Source organism: Paroedura picta, chromosome 12 (genome assembly GCF_049243985.1).
Source record: "Paroedura picta isolate Pp20150507F chromosome 12, Ppicta_v3.0, whole genome shotgun sequence".
In the NCBI taxonomy this organism is placed as follows: domain Eukaryota; kingdom Metazoa; phylum Chordata; class Lepidosauria; order Squamata; family Gekkonidae; genus Paroedura; species Paroedura picta.
The window spans coordinates 10017710-10036946 of record NC_135380.1 but is presented as its reverse complement, the minus strand read 5'-3'; the positions used below and the strand labels follow the sequence as shown (position 1 = coordinate 10036946).

The 19237-nt window shown below is 45.8% G+C and overlaps 1 long non-coding RNA gene across 1 annotated transcript; it reads right to left on the bottom strand.

Moving 5' to 3' along the window:
* Positions 1 to 5189: 5189 nt before the first annotated feature.
* LOC143821903 (uncharacterized) lies at positions 5190 to 18897 on the bottom strand. Its single transcript, XR_013225960.1, has 3 exons — positions 18797 to 18897; positions 6213 to 6294; positions 5190 to 6081 (listed from the first exon to the last, which is right to left on the bottom strand). It is a non-coding gene; the product is annotated as an uncharacterized LOC143821903 (long non-coding RNA).
* Between the last annotated feature and the right edge of the window lie 340 nt (positions 18898 to 19237).

Below are 19237 nucleotides of genomic sequence, written 5' to 3'. Positions count from 1 at the left end.
ATGTGCCCTCAAACCTATATAGCCAACATGCACAGGAGATGCCTTAAGCTTGCAGAATCTGAGAGACGGAGCTCTCTGGCCAAGTTGACAACTCTGGATTGGGAAATTCCTAGATTTTGGGGGGATGTTTTGAGGGTGGACTTCATGGCCTTGTACCCAGTAAGGACCTTGTTCTTCCCAGGCTCCATCCCCAAATCTCCAAGAGTTTCCCAGCCTGGATCTGCCAGCCCTTTCCACCCCATCCCCCCTCTGGTGATTTGGGAGGGATGACTATGAACCCTATTCTACTCTGTGTCCACCCTCTTCGGAAGACAGGTGGTAAGCCACAAGGAAGTGGACCCGTTTCATGGTAGCACCCTACTTATGGAAATCCCTCTCACCGGAAGCTCAGCTGAAACATCCACATGAGGCTAAAACATCTCTTTTCACCAAGCTTTATAACTTAGGATTTTGGTAAATTCCGTTAATTTTATAAACATACCCTTGTATCTTGGGGACCCTCTTTCATAATACGCCTCCCTCAAATGTGCTAAGTTCTAGCAACTGAAATTTGCTCAGATTCCCCATCCCCAAAGACATAAAATTGGCTTCAACCAGGGCCAGGGCATTCTTCCACAGCACTGTTTCTTCAAGTAACATGGTTGGGTATGTTTAATAAGCAAGAAATAGACTCCAAATATTGTCTGGCTATATTTGGTGGCCTCGGCAGCAGACAGAGCACTTCTCTGTCTCGGCGTGACACTGAAACACTTCGATATTTTTCGGATCTCCCTTTTTGGTGTCTGAATAACGTCTTGCCCTCTGTTGCCGCGATAAGATCCCGAATGGCAGAAACGATGACAGAGAGTAATTGATAAAAATGCCCCGGTGACTCTGGATTCTGGCCAAAAACAATTCTGAGTCACATACCGCAGCTCCATTCATTACTCCAGCAATTCTTGAGGAATGATATAATTTCCTCTCTTCAGAGGGACTTGTGTGCATCAGAACGGGGAGATAAGTGAGGTTTCTGTCTTGGAACTACCCGGGATCTGTGGGAGAAAGCAAGACAACGAGGCCTCTGAGCCACAGCTGGTCTGGAATAGGATTGCATTTTAAATTCATAGGACTGGGGGGGGGGGGTAGAGAGATCCCCTGAATGACAACTGAGCTCCAGACTAAATCAATCCCTTATTTCTTATTCGTGTATTCCAAACCTTTATTTCACTTCCCCTGGTGGAAATGGCTGCTTTTGGGGGCTGGACCACATGGCTTTGTGCCCTAACAAGGCCCCACCCTTCCCTCAATACCATTCTCCCATGTTCCACCTTCAAATCTATAATGCAGGAATGATCTATTGTCTCTTCTGGCCAAAGGGATGCCAGAGTTTGCTGCATAAGTCCTCTCATTCAAGAGATATGGAAGCAGTGTCATCAAACTGTGTGTGTATGTGTGCCAGCTGACCCATGGTGACCCCACCAAGGGGCTTTCAAGGCAAGTGAGAAGCCGAGGTGGGTTGCCATGGCCTTCCTCTGCAGAGGCTTCCTTGGTGGTCTCCCATCCATGTACCAACCCTGCTTAGCTGACAAGATTGGGCTATAGTATGCATGATTCAAAAAGATGTGAAGAATAACCTACAGGGGGCATCAGAGGAGATGTGAATTTTGCATTGTTAACACGGGAACTTCCTGATTTGTTCCCCCCCCCCCCCAAAAATAATCTCCTCCAATAAATGTTTAATATATTTTAAAAAATACACAAACAATTCCACCCGTTTGGGAAACCCTTTCAGGGCTGTCAAGAAGCCCCCGAGTTTCACGAAACCCTGGTTGAGAAAGACTGATCTAAGCTCACACCTAGCTTGAATGCAACCCAATTGTATATGTGTTAAACTGAATGTTCAGTGGGACAGAAGAATACAGCCTAAATGCTATTTCCTCCCTTCCCCTGGGATAGGAGACCACCGCCAGAAATTGCCCATTACTTTGTTTACATGCCTTTGCTATCTCTTCTTGCGGTGGCTGGGAAAACTCTGGGAATAATTTTTTTTAAGTCGTTTGGGAAAACATTTTGTCAATGAGATATATACAGAGGATCAGGAGCCCCCATGAGATACGGCACTGAACCATCCGCAGGCTTTGGAAAATCAGGTTAGTGTTGCATTCTGCTGACACTGTTGTTATTGTTATTTGCAAGTCATACTAACAGATGGCTCCTAGAGCTCTCTGGCTGGAGATGTGGATTAACAGAAGAATTTGCCTATGTAAAAAAAAGAAAGATAGAATCACAGCTACGCAGCTGACTCTAGCAGGCATCTGGGCTTCTGTTGAAAGGATGTACAGTTTTTGGATTCTGTCCCTCACAAGGTGACATTTTGGAATTTGGCTGGTTAGAGCTGGTTTGCATATGTGTAGACATTACTAGCCTTGGACATGCAACATATGTGTGTACAGGGACAAACCATGAAGAAGAAGAAGAAGAAGAAGAAGAAGAAGAAGAAGAAGAAGAAGAAGAAGAAGAAGAAGAAGAAGAAGAAGAAGAAGAGTTGAGTTTTATTCCATGCTTTTCACTGTCCGAAGGAGTCTCAAAGCAGCTTACAATTGCCTTCCCTTCCTCTCCCCACACCCTGTGAGGCAGGTGGTGCTGAGAGAACTCTGACGGGACTGCTCTGTAAGAACAGCACTATGAGCGCTGTGACTGGCCCAAGGTCACCCAGCTGGCTACATGTGGAGGAGCAGGAAATCAAACTCAGATTGCCAGACTAGAAGTTGTTGCTCTTAACCACTACACCACGCTGTCTCTCTAAAGCTGGTTCATCTAAAGATGATGAGGACGGGCTCTGTGTACAATCAAGGGACACTGTAACATCAGCCGTCACTCAGTCACCTGCACTCACCTGTGTTTGCAGGTAGGCAGTGTCCAGGTTCCTGGTAGCGAGATGCCCCATGGTTCAGTTCACAAGCAATGCACCTATTAGGTGGGCCTAAGTCAATTGCCCCCCAAAGTGCATATCCACACCAGTGCTTGGCTTCTTGGCTCAGACTCCATAAAACCTCATGAAATTTCTGCTCTGGAGGTAAGAACACATGTGACCTGAAATGCTGCGGGAGTGGGATGAAGTCTGCTTACCTGGTCTCCCTAAATGGGACCACCAAAGAAAGGCTTCGGTTGTCTCTGCTTTGCGTCCTGACCCATAGACCAGAAGATTGTGCCGTCGGTCATGGAGGGCCACTTAAAAGACAAAAGCCTAGTCGGCCGTCCTGCAGCAAGAGTTTCCCACTGTTCTCCAGATGTACTTGGCACCATAAACATGTGTGTGTGTGTGTTTTATTTATCACGGGCTCTTCTGACATGACAGCCGGGATTAATTTCACTTATTAGTTACACTCGTCTGGTGCCCAGCCAAGACCAGATACTTTGTCGCCTCTGCAACCAGAATTGCTGGTACAGGGATTTCAGTTCAGCCAATGGCAACACAGAGAAGCACAGATCTCTTAGTCTCCTCCTGGCCGATGTGAATCCAGGACCCAGAAACTGACCCCAATCTCAGCCCTTCAGGAAATGTTGCTTCATGGTGGAAAACTCGCAAATGAATGTCTTTCCCCCTCTTTTGGCAGGCAGTCGTCAAATTTGAGGTTCTAGACTTGAAAAGAACAGCCTGGATATATACAGGTAGAGACAGGTATATAAAGTATGTCTAAAAGGATGGGAAATCCCTGATTTGGTCTTCGCATGAGGAAGGCCCTTATTTGCAGTGCTGACCATCTCCCCGGCATCCTGGAGATCTGTGTGTCTGTCAAGCAGCTCCAAATTGAGCCAGGTGGGACAAAGGCTCATCTAGTTCATAAGCTATCCCCTTATTTAGACTCTTTCGACCTAGCCATGGCAATTTACGCGACTGTAACCTCCATACTGGGGCTGCCACTGAAGATGTCTTGGATGCTTCTGTTGGTATCCTCTCAAAGAGCATCTCTTGATGTCCACCTCTGTGCCAGTGACTTGTCCTCAGCCTTTTCCTGGAGGTTACCCCACCTAGGGTTGTCCATTGGACCATAGCCATGGGCCTTCTGTTTGATACAGCCATTCCTCAGGAATGGCTCACTGTAGTTGGTGTGTCTGGCACCTTGGTTTGCCATATTCAAGATGACCATACACCTCCAGATGGTGTTTGATGAAGGGAAATTCTTTTAGCGGTGTCATCTCTGTGTATTTCCTTTTAGTTGCATATTTCCATTCTGCATTGGTTTTAACTTGCTCGACACTTATGAGGTCTGTGTTTGACAGCGTCTCCTGTCTTGACAGCCACTGTGAGTTTGCAGAAACAAGGCAGGGCTGAAATATTTAAAATCACTCAATGTAAGTCAACAAATGGTAAGGCAGCTTTCTGTGTTGTGGAAAGGATCTTACAGCTATTCAGTCTAATTCTCTGCCCAGCATAGAAAGTCCAAAGCTTGTCTGTCCTCACCATTCACATATGCCTTCCAGTTAGGGTTACCAATCTCCAGGAGGGACCTGAGATTCTCCTGGATCACCAGATGAAATAAATGAGTTCAGTTGAAGGAAATGGCATCTTTAGAGGGTTGACCGTAGGCTATACCACAGTGTCTAGGAGAAATCAAACTCCTAAAGTACTATCACATCCCTACTGAATTCCTTCCTACTCCAAACTCTGACCTTCCCAGATACCACTCCCAAAACTCCATGAATTTCCCAACCCAGAGTTAATGACCTCACCCCAAGCGCATTTCTACCCTCCAATATGCTCTCCTTGTGATACAAAATGGCAACCTGACTGCGTTGACACAGAAAATGCAGGATAATACTGTCCCTCGTTGGGCTATAAACCAAAGGCATGTCACAAATATATAATACAAACACCCACAGTGGGAAGGGTTTTCTTCTGCAGCCAATATCCTTGCATGGATTTACTACGGAAGGAACCTTCTGCGAATTGTCACCACCACTTGGGCCGAATTCATTAGCTGATGCATTCCATCCGTAACAGATAAATGCTGAACCTTGGATTCTGTACCCAGCTGGAATAGATTTTGGCTCCCGTCTGTTGAAGTGGGAGGGAAGGAAGCAGGGAGAAATGCAGCACACTCCACGGATCTGCGGGCTGGAACAATTTATTGTGCTTCATCTTTATGTGTGTATTACAGTCTTGGCAATTTAAGAGAAGAAGGTCTGGCAGCGGAGACCCGGTAACGCTGCGCTCCGGTGTCAAATGAAACGGACAAGCGAGAGGGTTGCTTCACAGTGCTCTGGAAACGTTACGCATCAACCTCCACCAGCATCCTTTTGATTCCCCAAATACTTGGCCCCCTACACAATCTGGCAAGCAGCCTCGAAGATGTACAGAAGTGATAAAAGCTCTTGCCAAGCCCTCGTTGTCATCTGACCCCAGCTGGGAATGCACGCAGGCCGCATGTGCCTCCCGGATTCGGGCTCCGGCCTGTTCCAAAACGGCCAGCTGCCAGAGAATAACTATTGTTGGTGCCTTCATATCACAGCCATGTCAAAGGCTACTTTGCAGGTATACTGTCAGGTCTGCCATGGCCAGGGTTCGGCAGTAGCGCATGCAGGGGGAGCAGGTAGAAACCCTACAGAGGTTGATGGTAACACAAACATTGGTAAGCTCAAACTAGGGCTGTTAGGTTTCCCCTGGCCACCAATGGATATAGGGCTCTTGAATCGAGTTTGGGAAACAGCTAGAGATTTGGAGGATGGAGCCTGGTTAAGACAGGGACCTCGATGGGAAACACAGATACAGAGCATACCGGTGCTGAGTGCACATAGAATTTTCCATGGGGAGGGGGCAAGGCTTCCATATCTCAAGACGCTTCTCGTCTTTCCCTTGATTGGAACTGTGCAAAAGGGGCCAAATCTCTTCAAAGGTACTCATTTCGCAGAATCTATTGATGCCATAGAATTTGGACAAGAAACGGAGCATAGTGCCCACAGTCTCGGTTCTGTATTTCCTGAAAGGGCATGGAAGAAAGCAGGACAAAAAGGTCGCCCTTGGGGAATAAACCAGGAGGCTCCAATCACAGGGTTCCTTCCTTCCTTCCGTGTCCTCAGTACATCTGTAGCAACAAGCCTCTGGAAAAAAAATTGCGAGTGGGTGAATTTGGCTTCTGCTAAATCCCAGATGGAACTTGATATCATCCTCATCCCAAAAGCCTCATGCACAGTTTGACACATGGAAGAGACCCAGAAACGTCCGTACGAACCTCTTCCACACTCCACCCACTGCTGTGAACATTTGCTGTGGCTGGCTGATGAAGAAATCAACCAAAACGCAGGATTGGCCCTCTGGAAAACAGCATAAGACAAAAATATAATAACAATAACAATTTTTTTTTTTGCATCCCACCCTCGCCAGTAGACTCAAGGCAAGTAACAACAAGTGACCCCCTCCCCCAATTAATTCCAATTTTATATACAAGGAGAATTGTGCAAGATAAGAACGTTAGAACATAAGAGAAGCCACGTTGAATCAGGCCAATGGCCGATCTAGTCCACCAGTGGAGCCAGAACTCCAGAAGCCCTCCTGCTGTGCCCTCCCCCCAAGAATAAAGAGTATCGTTGCCCCAGACAATGTGTCCAATCTGTATATTGTGGCTAATAGCCCCTGATGGACCTCTTCTCCTTATGTTTATCCAATACCCTCTTGAAGCTGTCCGTGCTTGTAGCCCACCACCACGTCCTGCAGCTCTGAATTCCCCATGGGAATGACTGTAAATCAAAAAGTACTTCCTTGTCTGTTCTTTTGGGTCCCCGTGGTGGGGAAAGGGCGGGTATAAATGAAGTAAAAAAAAATTAAAATGACATCCTACCCTTCTTTACTTGTTTAAATGACCTTTAGAGATATTGATGACCATTGATCATTTTGAATGGGCAGCATCTGCACATGCATGTGACGTAAAGGGTCGTCAAGTCATAGCCAGGGTTTGATGATCTGGTGAAGTTTTCAAGGCAGAAGATGTTCAGAGATGGTTGGCCTCTCTGGAGCAGCCCCAGACTTTCTTGGTGGTCTCCCATGCAAGGACCATCCAGGGTCAGCCTTGCTTGGCATAAGAGACATCAGGCTAGCCTCAACCATTCAGTTCCTTTGCACGTATGCAGTACTCATAGCCTTTAAGCACAAAGTAAACCAATCTCCCAGCAGGGACAAGATCTCCAATTGAGGTAAGTTCAACTGTTGAATGCATTCCTAGTGACATTCACAGCAGCACCCCTTCCCAGAACAGGGCTTCCCAAAAGGTCAGATTAGTTCCAAAGCATAGAAAAGCCCAAACCAGGTTTTGAGAAATTGCTCAGCTGCCTTAGGCTAGATTCCAAAACAAGCACATTTATTGCACTGTGGTTAAGCATCCATCATTACTGGATTCTCCCATAATAATGCTGATTTCATGCTCTCGGTCTTTCCCCCCTACCCCTGGACAGTTGCAGAATAATTAATATTTCTTTCTACACTATCTTTGGAGATATTTGAAATTTTCCTGTGCCCATTCCAAATCTCTCTTGCAGTGCATTGTACTGAGGACCACTGTTTATGGGGCACCACATTATGGCCATCCCATTAGAAGAGCGTCTGCTGAAAAATTATTTCCCCACCCTGGCTCCATTCATTATCCGCTACTGTTTCCCCCCGCAGATAGTAGCTTTTCCCATTGCTGAAGAGGCAAGCTGGCTTCCCTTTCTACGCTGAAAAGGAGCTTGCCTCTTCATCATAAAGCTAAGAAACATCTGGTTCTTCTGCTTTATTTTCACTTTATTTGAAGTGTGGGCTTGAGGCTCAGCTACAAGTGCACCACTGACCACTGGAGGTTCCCAGACCATACTTCATTTATACCCTTGGACCTGTTGAATTTCACAGGGAGGCCCATAAACTGTCAGGATTCTTCTCAGACCCCCAAGGGAACATTTGAAAAAAGTAGCCTCAGCCGGGTGGCATTTTCACCAGCTCATAAGATTTTAGGGAAAGGGAAGCAATTTCCCCCCACTCTCTACGAGTAACAGAAAGTAATTCTCAGGAAGATTCACTAAGCTTTTGGCTGTGAGTCAGAAAGCATTAAAACCTTTAAAAAAAACATTTATTTTATCCAATTTCTCTCCAGAGCTTTGTTCAACATTATTATGAATGGGAAGGCTTATTGCAAGGCTTGCACTGTACAGATGTTTGGTTCTCATAACTCTACTTAACTCTAAAATTACTTGACCTATTTGGTATTAAACTGCCTTGATAAAGCCAGGGAAATAGCTGGGATTTCAGGGAGCCATGATCTATTACCAGTTGGGAGACAGCCTTCGGACGGACTTGCCCCTCAACACAAGGCCTCAAATGGTCACCCGCTTGGAATCTTGTTTATTGCGCGGGGGTATGTAGGGAAGCCATTATACAAATACTAGCGATCATGCCATACTCTTAGTTGAAGGCATTTGGGAATTGGACTTACCTTGCCCTCAATGCAACACCTGAAGATTCCAGTGGAGACACAGTTGGGATCATGCACCATCTTTCCATCCATCCTTCTGTAGACTGATGGAGAGGGTGAAGGAGGGAACTGTAGAAAGTCTCATTGGAGCCCTCCGCTCCAATGAGGGTAACAATACTTCATTACTGCCATGACTACTGCTACTAAACAATAATAGCGATAGGGATGGAGGCCTAGAGTTGCTGTCAACTTTTGGCAACCCCATGGAGTTTTCAAGGCAAGAGATGTTCAGAGGTGGTTTGCCACTGCCTGCTTCAGCATGACCACCCTGGATATTCCTCAAAGATCTCCCATCCACTAACTAGAGCTGAACCTGCTTAGCTTCCTAATGAGATGAGGCTCATCTGAACTATCCCGGTCAGGGCAAAAATAGGAATATGTGTGTGTAAAGTGACATCAAATTGCAACGGATTTATGGTGACCCAAGTGACAGTCATTCAACGCAAGTGAGAAGCAAAGGTGGTCTGCAGAGGCTTCCTTGGTGCTCTCCCATCTGAGTATTGACCTTACTTAGCTTCCAACTTATGGTGACCCCATCCAGGGCTCTCAAAGTAAAGGAGAAGCAGGGGTGGTTGGCCATTGCCTGCCTCTGCAGAGGATTCCTTGGTGGACCTTCATCCAAGTGTTGGCCTGCTTAGCTTCTGAGAGCTATATCATGTCACCTCCCCAAGCAATAATGTCTGAATATATTCATTGGCTACTACAGGCTTTTGTTTGGAAAACTGCCTTGACTTTCCAAGTCTCTATATTGTCCCTATGTTCCATGTGAACTGCCCTGAGCCTCTGGAGAGGGCGGTATATAAATGCAATCAATCAATCAAGGAAAGTTGGCCGCCTACCTCCACCTCCACCTCCACACAACCACAATAGATCAGTAATATCAATGTCAACACTCTGATTGAGTCCCAGTTTCCCTCTTTATAAATCTAAATAAGCAAGACCATGCATTACATGAATGTTCAAGAGTTGGTTGATAAATTTTGTGTTTTAATTTTAAAACTTGGGGGGGAAGCTAAGGAGAGCCAGTTTGGGGTAGTGGTTAGGAGTGCGGACTTCTAATCTGGCATGCCAGGTTCGATTCTGCGTTCCCCCACATGCAACCAGCTGGGTGACCTTGGGCTCGCCACGGCACTGAGAAAGCTGTTCTGACCGAGCAGGAATATCAGGGCTCTCTCAGCCTCACTCACCTCACAGGGTGTCTGTTGTGGGGAGAGGAAAGGGAAGGTGACTGTAAGCCACTTTGAGCCTCCTTCAGGTAGGGAAAAGCGGCATGTAAGAACCAACTCTTCTTCTTTTTCTACTTGATCACAGGCCAGAATAAATTGCAAAAACCGTATATCAATGATGAGAATTCTAGAGGCATCCTGGAAAACACAGGTCTGTTGTGAAATGTTGCTGCAACCAATAAGAAAACCAGCCTTTTGTTGGGAGAAAGCTGTTTAAAATGAAGATTTGATCCAGATTCTTGTCTGGATATCCAAGCTTCTGTTTTGGAGTATTTAGACTCAGCACTCTGTGTTCAAGATCGTTTCAGGAACATGAAGGCTGATAAATTATCTCGGGATTTCTCACGTTAATTCCATTCGACCCTTCCATCATGGCCTCTTTGAGAGGTTTCTCGGGATAATGGGATAACAGGATTGGTTCCCTCTGACTCATGGGCCATGTGGATTTTCTCAGAACCAGGTTGAGAAGCTTGGTGTGTAGTGTGTTTATTTATAATATCCCCACTGGTTGTTAGTCTTGGCTTCAGTCTCTGTTTTGGAAAGATTTTTGGTTTCCAGAGATGAGACCAAGCCACCAGAATCCCTAGATCTGTGCCGAGGGGAGGAGACTGCATTGAGAGCCCTATCTGTACAGTTTTCTCCTGTCTTTCCATGAAAAAGAACTCAGGTGACATGCATGGCTTTTCTCCCCCATTGTGTCCTTCCAAGAACCCTGTGAGGTACGCTAGCCTGGGAGAAAATAGTGATCCCGCAAGGGGGTAGCCATGTCAGTTTGAAGTAGCAGAAAAAAGTTTTATTCGAGGTGTAAGCTTTCATGTGCATACACACTTCACAAGACACCATTCATTCATTCATTCATTCATTAGAATCATAGAATCATAGAATCATAGAGTTGGAAGGGGCCATACAGGCCATCTAGTCCAACCCCCTGCTCAATGCAGGATCATAGACTCATAGAATCATAGAGTTGGAAGGGGCCATACAGGTCATCTAGTCCAACCCCCTGCTCAACGCAGGATCAGCCCTAAGAATCCTAAAGCATTCATTCATTCATTCATAATTAGATGTATTAATCGCTGTTCTCAAGCCAGTCACCTCATGGCAGTTTACAACAGAGTAAAAATAGTAAAATATCAAATTAAGATTTAAAAACAAACAAACAAAAAAAAAGATCCACAAGAAAAACCAGCCCCCCTAAAATTCATCACTCAGTTCAGCAGACCCATCTTGGCTCAGTGCCTCAAGGTAGGTCCTTGGATTAGTACACAGCATAATGTATATCTGGTAAACATCTCCATTATGTTGCGTACTAATCAAAGGCTCACTCACTGTTTACATCTGCGGTCTTGTAATTTCCATTTTAATTATATAAAACTTTCACTATCACATGAACATGAACACTGTCTTGTGACCGGGACTTGTGCTTAGCCTAAGATGACACACAAGGAGCTTCATGGCAGAGCAGGGATTGGGACCCAGTCTCCCCAGTCCAACCGCTATTCCATCCTGCCATTTCTAAATCCCACTGTAGGTTGCCTATTAAAAGAGGTAAAGGTATCCCCTGTGCAAGCACCGAGTCATGTCTGACCCTTGGGGTGACGCCCTCTAGCGTTTCCTTGGCAGACTCAATACGGGGTGGTTTGCCAGTGCCTTCCCCAGTCATTACCGTTTACCCCCCAGCAAGCTGGGTACTCATTTTACCGACCTCGGAAGAATGGAAGGCTGAGTCAACCTTGAGCCGGTTGCTGGGATCGAACTCCCAGCCTCATGGTCAGATCTTCAGACCACATATCGGCTGCCTCACTACCCTGCGCCACAATCCCACTGTCTGTTGCCTATCAGATGATGTCAAATTCAAAATAGTGTTATGAACCTTGAATGGGAGACTTGTTCGATCGAACATACTTGGTCTAGAGAGGCAAATGTAGAAAGAGCCAAAGCTTACAGCAACAGCATGGTAATGTCTCTTAAGAATTGCAGATATCCCCCCCCCCCCCGCAAATAGTTCTTAAATAGGCTTTACAGGATACAGGCCATGATCATTTATAAAAGAACTTGTGAGATCCACATTCAGTTCTGCCCCACTTGGAGGGAAATGCAAAAAAGGCTGTTTTCCGAAACCTGGCAACCAGGAAGGCATCCAACCTCTATTTCCACCCGGACTTCTGGACGAAATGTAAGGGAATGACATGTGAGCCTTAGACATCGGTTCCATTGGCGCTGCTTGTCAGTCAAAAGGCTGGGATCGGCTTCCACCGCAGCCCGGCCTTTTCCATCATGCAATAATAAACTTGGGGGAGAAAAGGGAGAGTGAGATTATCCGAGAGCACTCCATCTGTGACATTGCTAATGATTTCCAAATGTCTAGTGGCCAGACTAGAACTGCTATCAATCACGGGACTGGGGGAGGCTGTGTAACAGATACTACACAAACACTGCATTTTTCTGGGTCACCACGATGCTAATACTTCCATAAACATTCGGTTATGACATGTCCGACTTCATCTCCATCAACACATGGCCCTTTGAATCCAACCAGGGTGGGAAGAATATGAGGTTGTTGTTCCACAGCTCAGGCAAAAGCCAAAAGTCCACGGAATTCAGGGGGCAACATCCATGGAATTTCCCAGGTCAACAGTCAGTCCAATATCTACCGCCCATACCAGTTCCCCCTTTCTTACTAGGGCGGTGATTCCCAGACAATGCGCTGGAACACCCTAGGTATGTGACAAGACAAAGCATCGAAATTTACAATTTCCTAGAAACCTTTGGAAGGTCACACTGGTGGAGGATGTTTCATAGACAACAGCAACGTCGTTTTTTTCATTGACAGTGGGAGTAGCGGTCAACAGTGGTCGGTGATCTTTCATAGACCACAGCCATGTAGATCTTTGACAGACAACAGCAGTGCCCCTTCAGCTAAACCTGGTCAGCACTGTGCAGAAGAACACAACGATACACTAATTCTGATCATCTCTTGCCTCACAAACCCTATTGACACAATCGAGGAGGTCATGTCCTTCAGTTTGCAAGGCTTGAGCAAGACTCATAACAATAGGATATTTGGGAGGTCATTCATTCGTAGGGTCACCATAAGTTAGAAGCCACTTTCCAGCACGTAATACACACATGGAAGCCCAAAGCATCCATCTGCAGAGGAAGCCACAAGAATTACTTGCTTCTTTCCAACTTGATTCCACCAGGGATGGCCAACGCTACTGCATTTCTCTCCAGGACAAGCCCAGATGACTGTTATAGTATCCTCTGGGGTGTATTAATTATCCTGCCACAAATTGCTCCTGTTCAGTCGCCAACACACAGGAGACCCTGGTAGCCTCAACATCCGGTCTCTGTATTGCTTCCAACTGTGACAGCAGGTGGAGAAGGCAATGAACACATAGAAGATGACCTTAGTGAGGCCCCTCCCATGCAGATGTTGTAGGTTGCCAACCTCTAGTTTGATGCTCTAGGTTGGAAATTACCCATAGATTAGAGGGTGGGGGTTGAAGTCTGAGGTGGGGGGCTGGGAGGAAGGACTTATCCTCCCCATGCAGCCAGCTGGGTGACCTTGGATCAATCACAGTTCTCTCAGAGCTCTCTCAGCCTCACCCACTTCACAGGATGTATGTTGTCAACCTCTTTCAGCCTAATCTACCTAACAGGGTGGTTGTGAACATAAAATGAGGAAAGGAGAGCCATGTATATCAGCCACTCTGAGCTCCTTGGGAGCAGGGAAGGATTTTTAAATCTACTGAATACACAAACAGATACACACACCAAACTGCAATAAATATTTCAGACAATCCCTCTGATTTGTTGTTCTTGTTGTTGTTGGTCCAAAACAGCAGAGATCCAAACTGAATTCAAAATGAATTATCTTGTCCTGGGTTCTCTTGTCTTATAGCAATCAGCTTTCTCCAATACCAGAAAGCTTTGGGCAAAGGAACACCATCCTGCAGGACAATGAGGTAACCAGATTAGTTGATGAAAGAATCCTTGGAAAATGATGCTGGTTGATTAGCCGATGACCTCGGGACGTTTTTCAATTTAATTGGAGCCTCTGCATTGGGCCAACTTCTGTTTATTCAAAACATCTAGAGAGTCAAAGGCAAACCCAGGCGGAGAAAAGCTGATCTCAGGTACCACGTATGTAAATAACAGGAGGTGATAAAACAATTCTCAAAAAGCCAAGTTCCTTTTGTCCACCATCACAGACAGTTTCTCATGGATGGAGGCCAGAAACATCTGCAAGGGGTTGTTCCTGAGATTGTGATTTTTGTGTGGTGCTAAGATCTGTTATGCAAACTGGATAACAATCTCCTTTTTTCACTGTAACATCTTTTGTTCTGTAGTGGCATAGTGCTTAAGAGTGGTGGAGAATTGGGTTTGATTCTCCCCTCCTCCACGTGACCCTGGGTGACCTTGAGCCTTGGGCCAGTCACCGTTCTCCCACCGTTCTCTCAGTCCCCTATCTAATAAGATGCCTGTTGTGGGGCAGAGGAAGGGAATGTGATTATAAGGCACCCTGAGATTCCTTAATATATATTTAAAAATTGGGGTATAAAAACCTATTCTTCTTCATTGGGATTAAGCCCACACTTTACAGCAGGGGTAGTCAACCTGTGGTCCTCCAGATGTTCATGGACTACAATTCCCAGCAAATGCTGGCAGGGGCTCATGGGAATTGTAGTCCATGGACATCTGGAGGACCACAGGTTGACTACCACCTGCTTTACAGAGTTAGTGACCTGCTTGTTATAAAAATCATCTAGAAACCACTGAAGTTTTAAAAGTAACTCCTGGGAATACATTCTTTCTGGACTAGGATTTCCAGCTCTGGATTGGGAAACATATGGAGATTTGGGGGTGGAGACAAAGGATGGTCAGGTTTGGGGAGAGGAGCGACCTCAGCAGCGTATAATCTCATAGAGGCTGCCCACCAAAGCAAATATTTTCTCCTGGGAAAGTGATCTTGGACACCTGGAGAACAATTCTAATAACAAGACATTTCTGGGTGCTACTTGGAATCTCTAGTCCAGGCCTCCATGAAATGTTTTTTGGACTTCCTCCCATCAAAGGGGCTCCATCGATTGCTCCTGTTGCAGAATTGCTCCTCCTGCTAAACTTGGGAGGATTCCAAATTTAACTTTTTGCCTTCGAAATCTAGAGCCATTTTGACCCAGACTGGGGGGGTGGGGGGTGTTAAGCCCTTGCCCTTCTTAAACGTTGCCCCTGCCACTTGGGCATATTAGCAGGCTCTTGGTTCTGACGTTAGCCGGTTCCCCACGGCTTCCTTTTTTGGCAAGCAAAGCTGTCAATCATGGTTTCCTTCGAAACAATACTCCTGTTTCTCCATACGGATCGCAGGCCACCCAAGTCTTGCCAAGTCTTGCAGGCTTACTTCTGAACCACTGAATCCGTCATTCTCACACAAGGAAACCTTACAACATCCCCGCAATCCACCCAGGGCGCTTCTGCTGTCACTCCGTCAAGCCGCAAAACAGCAAGATTAGAATCAGGCTCGTTTTCATCCTCGGGTCATCCAAAACCTCCCTATGCGAGAGGCCTTGATCCTTTCAAAATAAATATGATTTCTTGGCCTTTCTGTTTCCTTCCACTGTCTTGGCACCCTTCCTACAAAAGCCATAAGGTTTAGGATTCTTAGCATACCATTTTTAAATTGTCACCCATGACTTGGCGGGGTTCCAAGGGACCCTTCGATGATAGACTTTCCTTGCCCTTCACTTCTTTAATAAATGTTATTCTTGTAAAAGGTGACTTGAAGGCCTCTTTGTATGTATGTAGGTCGGGCCTCTATGGGTTGGGATGACTAGCATGGGAATTGAGCTACGGCAGTCTCAAAACCAATTTTAGGGTTGTCAAGCACAGCCTAGCAATACCAATGGCAGATGGGGGAGGCAGGGAGTTCTGGGGGGGGGGGAGGATCAGTGTCTCTGCCACAATGATGTCACTTCCGATGCAACCCGGAAATAGAGATTCCAGCCTCCAGCCTTCATTCTTCAAATGTGACTTCCTTTTGCAGCCTCAGCATTTTGGCAAACTGCACTTTGTGTTTAAAGGCCCAGCCACTGCGACCTTCATGACATTTTCTTCTTTCTAGTGCAGTTTCATTTTTCCTCCACCAAATTCCAGTATTTGAAGTTGTCCCCCCCCCGAAAACTCATTATTTTTATTAAAATATTGCATTTGTTTTTGAAGAATACTATTCATTATAACAACTTTGCAGATTCCATTACAGATTTTGTGAGGGTTGTGATTAATTGTGAAATGTATTAAAGAAGAAGAGATTTACAACATAAAAGAGTTTGCATTGCGTTCTTTAAGTGCACTGGAACCCCGGTTTCTGGTAACACTTCTATAGTTTTAGTTTCCATGTAGGACTTGGGAATCCCCTGGAATTACAGTTTGTTCCCCTGAAGAAAATGGATGCTTTAGGGCAGGTTTTCTTAACCAGGGTTTCATCCTTTGGGTCACTGTAAAGTGGAAACAACCTGATAGCACTTCACACACACACACACAGAGAGACTTGTGTGAGGGGGGAAATTCCCCTCCCCATATTATTTTTTTCACAGAAATTACTATTTACCTGAGCTGGTATTAATTATAGTATTCCAGGCATTCTCATCCAGGTTTTATGAAACCCTAGGGTTTCTTGGCAGCCCTGAAAAGGTTTCCTGAATAGGTGGGAGTTAATTAATGTTTTATATATTTTAGAAAATTTGTTAAACATTTATGGGTTATATTACCATATATGGCCATGCCAACCTGCCGCCCCCTCTCAAAATGGCCAATGATGGGCCTGGAGGGGGTGGGAGAGGGAGGGGCCCCAGGTGGGCGTGTCCACAGCTCTGCTTCCCAGCCATATTCTGCATAATCAACCACTTCTTGGGTTTCTCGAAGCCTGAAAAATATTTCAGGGGTTTCTCAACAGTAAAAAAAAAAACATGTGTGGAAGAATGGGAATGTTTATGCAATGCCTAGTGTTTTAAAGAATAGTTATGCGCCTCTTCAGCAATCAACTTAGACATGACTTTGGGGATTTCATCCCTTTCCCTTCTATTGTTCCAGAGTTGGATAACATCTTCCCTCAGATGACGAGAAGAATATCTAAAAAGTCGTCTTTTGATTAAACCTGACACTCATCAAATTCCCGTGTTGCATGCATATGAAAATTCTCTAGATCATTGGCAGGTCATGGCAAGCCACACAAAGAGCGTTCAGTGTAAAAGCTCCCTTTCAGCTGGTTCACCTGGAATTCAATCCTCCGAACTGGAGGCGATTGCGATCTTTATTTTCTTTTGGAACCGCCTCAAAGAAGCCCTTGCCTAGAGAGTGTTAACCCTCCCAGCTCAGGCATAATACAAACGACAAGTTTCCCTACAGGAAGAAAGAGGCATGTTTTGATCGGGGCAGAGGTGGATCTACCTTTCAATGAAAGGGAAAAGAAAAAGGAAATATCCCATCATGCTTTTTGTCATTACAATGTAAACAAATATGAACAGTAGTGACATTTGGTATCAGCTAATTTTTAGATTCAAGTCCCGGAGCACCTTGATGACCAACAAGATTCTCAGGGTCTAATTTTTTCATTCATTCATTCATTCATTCATTCATTCATTCATTCATTCATTCATTCATTCACTCACTCACTCACTCACTCACTCACTTACTCACTCACTCAATTTATTAGTCACTGCTGTAGGTCAAGGCCAGCTCACGGCTACTTACAATTCCAAAGGATACATTAATAACAGGGGTAGACTCCCTCCAACTTCTCTGCCCCCAATCACCATGTGGATTGGTGCTCTGAGCCCCAAAAGTTTGCCAAAATGCTTTTGTTACTGCCATCCCAACAGAGGTTAGCAGAGTTAGACAGGGAGAGGACAAATTTGTCTGTTGCATCTCAATCACTGTGAGTCAGGATAGCCTGAAACTAGCAGCATCATGGGTCTATTTTTCAGAGACTTCTGAAGTGAAAGAAGAAACGTGAGCAGACAGATACTCTTCTCACCTGTTCATCTAGGTTAGCTCAGCAACAATTCCAGGCATGGATCCAATCCCAGAATCTACTCAGTAGGGGTGGGTGCTTGATAGGGTTGCCAACTCTGGGTTGGGAAATTTGGAGATTTGGGGGGTGGGGTGGAGTCTGGGAAGGGAGGACTTTGGAGAGGGGCAGAACCTTGGTGGGCCATAATGAAATAGACTCCACCCTGTAAAGCCGCCATTTTCTCCAAGGAGGACGGACCTTTTTTACCTCGAAATCAGTTCTGCTGGAAGATATCCAAGCCCTACCTGGAGGCTGGCAACCTTAGATGGTTGAAGATCAGGAGGAGGGGAAATGTCAGTGAAAACAAACTGGGATGCATGAAAACGACCTTTAAAAAAACAAAACAAAAATTGCAAATAACTGAGGAGATCAACATGCCAATGTGTTTTACAACTGGGCCACATTATGACACAACTTTATGAGAACACAAAAACTATTGGTTTGATCTACATTTATGTAGCCTGGATGTCAGTGGTTTGCATCACTCAGAGGCTGGCGACATTACTCCGGGGGAAAATATGACACAGAGTAACAAAGAAAGATGTGAAAACATGGATAATTTATGGTGATATTATGGTATTGCTCATACTCATAAACTGCCTCAAACATGTAGAGATTTTCTAAATCAATTCAGACTTACAGGTTTGCTTTTCGCAAAGAAAACATGCCATCAAAACGGGGACTGTTCGGATCAACTCAGAGAACTGACAACGTTCACCCACATCTGCCTGGTGTCACCACAACGTCCCGTATTTCTCCATCCTTCCGCATGAAGAACAAACTGGACTGTATCCACCACCACCCCTCAACCTGCCGAAGCCACCCTGGTGCTCGCCAGACGGCCTCCCTCCCTCCCTCCCTCCACCCGCCCACTCCCTCCCTTGGTCTCTCTGAAATGGACTTGATCTCCAGACGTCGGCTGGTCTGTCTGGGCTAGAGGGAGTGCCAAGCAGGCCTGATAAGAGGACCGGAAACCCATCAGAGACACCCGGCTCTCGCCTGCTGTGCCTCGTCAAAATTACCTGCCAGAGGAGGCTCCATTCTAGGCCTGCACCTTGTCAGGCTTTACGGGTAATAGGAAACAGCTGTTTGTGGAGAGGGGGGAGTCTCAAAACATCAGTGGAGGGTGTGCGGGAGGGGGCGGGAAGCGGGGAGGGAAGGAGGCCATTCATAACTCATTACCCAGCATCTTCAGCATGGGATGGGCATTTAAAGGGGACAGGGAAGATATCAAGGCCTCCCGCCCTGCAGAGCTGGATCTGGTGATGGTTAATTCAGCCAAGGATAGCTATTAATTTGGCAGTTTATTTTTCCCTTTTTTTTATGGTGCACTTGACATGGCTCACTGCATGGCAGCTGCTTCCTTTTGCCTGACACATAACAAATCCACCAGCACCTAAAGCTCCCTTACAAGGGTAAGAGAGTGACGGAGGGGCAAGAGAGGACTTTGTCCGCTGAGTATT